The sequence below is a fragment of the Euphorbia lathyris genome, chromosome 2 (genome assembly GCF_963576675.1).
Source record: "Euphorbia lathyris chromosome 2, ddEupLath1.1, whole genome shotgun sequence".
Lineage (NCBI taxonomy): Eukaryota > Viridiplantae > Streptophyta > Magnoliopsida > Malpighiales > Euphorbiaceae > Euphorbia > Euphorbia lathyris.
In genome coordinates, this window is record NC_088911.1 from 27,117,114 (window position 1) to 27,121,683 (window position 4,570).

General features: G+C 38.3%; 1 non-coding gene across 1 annotated transcript; it reads left to right on the top strand.

Annotated features, from left to right (window-relative positions):
* The first annotated feature begins 4,214 nt into the window (after positions 1–4,214).
* Positions 4,215–4,317, top strand: LOC136221273 (small nucleolar RNA R71). The gene has a single exon (XR_010685048.1). It is a non-coding gene; the product is annotated as a small nucleolar RNA R71 (small nucleolar RNA).
* Positions 4,318–4,570: the final 253 nt, after the last annotated feature.

Genomic DNA, 4,570 nt, shown 5'->3' on the forward strand with positions numbered 1-4,570 from the left:
ATACTCCCTCATACATGTCCTTTATGATATCAATATATTTCCGCAAAATGCCTTTCCTTATCAAGGCCCACCAAAGTACTTCCCTTGGTACCTTATCATATGCTTTCTCCAAGTCAATGAAAACCATATGCAAGTCTTTCTTCTTATTTCGATAGTGCTCCATTAATTGTCTCATTAGATGGATGGCTTCCATAGTTGATCTTCCCGGCATAAAGCCAAACTGGTTTTCCGAGATCTTCACCGTCCTCCTTAGCCTTTGTTCGATCACTCGCTCCCAAAGTTTCATAGTGTGACTCATTAATTTGATTCCCCGATAGTTGGCACAATCTTGGACATCGCCTTTGTTCTTATACAAAGGGATTAAGGTACTTTTCCTCCATTCTGATGGCATCTTATTGTTTCTCCAAATTTTGTTGAAGAACGTCGTCAACCATTCGATTCCTCTTTCTCCCAAACATCTCCAAATCTCAATAGGGATGCCATCAGGTCCTACTGCTTTCTTCAACTTCATCTTACTTAATGCCATTTTGACTTCACCCTTTTGAATTCTCCGCAGGCATTCATGATTTATCATATCGTGATGGATACTTATATCTCCAACATCTTGTTGGCGATCTCCATTAAATAAGTCATCAAAATAGGACCTCCATCGTTCCTTGATATCCTTATCTCCAGCTATGACTTTCTGGTCCACATCCTTCACACATTTAACTTTTCCGAGATCTCGCGTCTTCCTATCTCTCATCCAAGCAATTCTATATATGTCTCTTTCCCCTTCTTTCGTATCCAATCTTGTATACAGATCCCGATTCACCTTTGCTCTAGCATCTCGTATGACCTTCTTTACTTCCCTTTTAGCCTCTTTGTATTTTTCGTAGTTCTCGTCACTCCTACATTTCCCCAATAGTTTATAGGATTCTCTCTTACTCTTTACTGCTTGTCGTACTTCTTCTGTCCACCAAGATGTGTCCTTACCCGGTGGCATGCTACCTTTAGATTCCCCTAGAACTTCCTTCGCTACTTCCCTTATACTATGCTCCATCTTATTCCATATCGAATCTATATCTGAATCCATATTGCAAGTCCAAATATCTTTTTTGGTCATCTCATCCACAAATTTTTGTTGATTCTCCCCTTGCAATTTCCACCACTTAATCTTAGTCTCTACTTGAGGTGTTTGTTTTCTTATACATTTCCTACTTCGAAAATCTAGCACCACTACTCTATGTTGGGTTGTCGTACTCTCACCAGGGATCACCTTACAATCAATATAACTCTTTCTCCAAGCACTCCTTACTAAGAAGAAGTCAATTTGGCTCGCATTACCGCCACTCCGATAAGTCACTAAGTGGGATGTTCTCTTCATAAACCATGTGTTCATGATACTCAAGTCATAGGCTGATGCGAATTCCAAAATATCATTTCCTGCTTCATTCTTATCTCCAAAACCATACCCTCCATGAACACTCTCAAACCCATCTCGCTTAGAACCCACGTGTCCATTGAGATCACCCCCTAGTACCATTTTTTCATCCCTAGGAACCTGTTGCACCACTTCCTCTAAGTCATCCCAAAAAGCTTGTCTTATAGACACATCTAATCCTATTTGTGGCGCATATGCACTAATGACATTCACAACCTCATCCCCTATCACTAGCTTAACACTCATAATTCTATCGCTCTTCCTAGACACAGCTACTACATCATCAATATACTCCCTATCAATAAGAATACCTACTCCATTTCTACCCTTATCATTTCCTGAGTACCAAAGCTTATAACCCCAAGGAGCTATCTCTCTAGCCTTGGCTCCAACCCACTTGGTTTCTTGTAGGCATAATATATTTATTCTCCTCCTCTTCATAACATCTACAATTTCAGCTAATCTTCCTGTCAAAGAACCTATGTTCCATGTCCCAAAGCGTAACCTACTACCCTTACCCCTACCCCTACCATTACCGTGGACTAGCTTATTTACCCGCAACCCTTGCATATTTGACACCACCCCCGGGTCCTGGGGTGGCGCGCCGTTTCGGGGCGACGACCTAGCAACCCTTGCACATTTATTACTACACCCGGGTCTAGGAAGTGCAGCGCGTCGCTGAGTAGGGAACGCCCCAACGATATTTATATTATGGTTCATGTCATAAGATGTGGCTAAGTTTTACGCTGGCCGCCACAAACCTACCGCAACCCTCCTCCTTTGTCCGGGCTTGGGACCGGCTGTAAAGGCCACCAAGTGACCCTCACAGGCGGAGTTAATTCTGTGCATTACAATACTAGGATTAATTCCTTTTAAGTCGGAAATTTGCCATCCCATACTTCATATTCTATTTCTAACAACTCCCTTTAATTTTTCTTCTTGAATATGCGTTAATTTGTTAGAGATAATTATAGGTAGAGAATCGCCTTCGCCTAAGAAAGCGTACCTCAAATGGTTTGGTAATTCTTTAAGTTCTAATTTAGGTGGTATTACAATTGAAGGCGGAACTGGTCCATCTTCTCGAATCAAAGGCTCTGGGTCCTTATCTTCTAATTCTTCACTCATTATAGGTTTTATTACTTTTTCTTTTCGAATAATGTCATTAACACATTCTTCAACTAAATCAAGTTTCATACAAGCGAAATCCTCCATAGGATATTTCATTGGTTGGTTCATATCAAACTCGATCTTATCTTCTCCTATTCTTAAAACTACTTTCCCTTCCGACACATCAACTAGAGCACGTCCCGCGTTCATAAACGATCTACGAAAAATTAGTGGACAATTAACGTCATATGCAAAATCTAATATAACGAAATCGGTAGGAAAAATAAATTTTTCAACTTTAACTAAAACATCCTCAATTATACCATATGGTCTTTTAGTGGTTTGATCTGCTAACTGCAAAACCATATTGGTACGTTTGATATCTTCTTCTAAACCTAATTTATTAAAAATAGACAATGACATTAAGTTTATACTTGCTCCTAAATCACAAAGACAACTTGGGAATTCGATATCTCCCAACTTACACAGAATGGTGAAACATCTGGGATCTTTGAGTTTGGTAGGTAAATTACTCGATACTATCGAACTACAATCTTCAGTTAGCGAAATGGATGAAATTCCTTCCCAACTGATTTTCTTTGAAATTAAATCTTTTAAAAACTTACCATAATTGGGAATTTGCGTAATTGCATCCATAAATGTCAAATTAATGTGCAAATTTTTAAGTTTGTCTAAAAATGTTAAAAGTTGTTTGTCATAGTCCTTATTTCGGACTTTGTGTGGAAAAGGTGGTTTGGGTACAAAAGTTTTTGTACTTGATTTTATTGGTGTATCTTCTTTGGATTTTGGTAAATCAGTTCCTTGTAAAGTTGAATTTCCGGGCATTTCCTGACCTAAGTAGTTTTTCCCTGAGCGAAGAGTGATAGCTTTTACATGCTCTTTCGGATTTTCCTCCGTATGGCTGGGAAGACTTCCCTCTTTGCGGGATGGAATTGATTTAGCGAGTTGTCCAATTTGAACCTCCAAATTATTGATGCTAGATGATTGGTTTTTAATAAGCTGGTCGAATTTATTCTCGATCCGTTTAAAACCATCGTCGTGATTACTTATTTTTCCACTCATAGCATCAATAAATTTGTCGATCTTAGAAGATAAGGTGCTAATCGTATCTCTTGATTGATTTTGATAATTATTGGTACGATTTTGATTAGCATTCATATTATTATTATTATTATTATTATTATTATTATTATTATTATTATCTCTCTAGTTAAAGTTAGGATGATTTCTCCATCCAGGATTATATGTATTGGAATATGGGTTATTAGTTTGGTTTTGCCCTTGGACAAAATTTACCTGTTCAATCTCGCTCATACCTTCATAATCCACGTCCGTTTGGATTGTATTACCATTAGGATCGCACAGTGCCATAAACCTATCTATTTTGTGCGATAAGGCAGAAAATTGGGGTTGTAACATCGCAACTAGATCAAGATTCACTATACCTTTAATCGAAGATGTAGTTGAGGATGATGGTTTCACCACTGGTATATGTCCACGCTCCGCGGGCCACATACTACTGTTGATTGCCATTTCTTCCAAAAGTTCTCTTGCTTGGGCTGATGTTTTCTTCATGAATAACCCTCCAGACATAGCATCGAGTGAACCTCTAATTGTAGGATTTAATCCATTATAAAATGTTTGCATTAAAAGTTCAGCGGGCAGTTGGTGGTGTGGGCATAAACGTTGAAATTCTTTAAAACGTTCCCAAGCCTCATAAAGAGTTTCATTATCATTTTGATAAAGGAAAATATTTTGATAAAAATGCTTGGGCTAATTGTTCCCAAGTCTCAAATGTTGCAACTGGCATGGAAGTTAACCATTCTTTGGCTCTATCCTTCAAAGTAAAAGGAAAAAGGCGAAGTTTGATTGCTTCGGCAGTCACATCTGTTATTTTAAAAGTGTCACAAATTTCTAAGAAATTTGTCAAATGGGTGTTAGGATTTTCGTTAGGCAACCCGTGAAATGTTACGTTATTTTGCAACATATTAAGCAATGCCGGCTTAATTTCAAATTGGT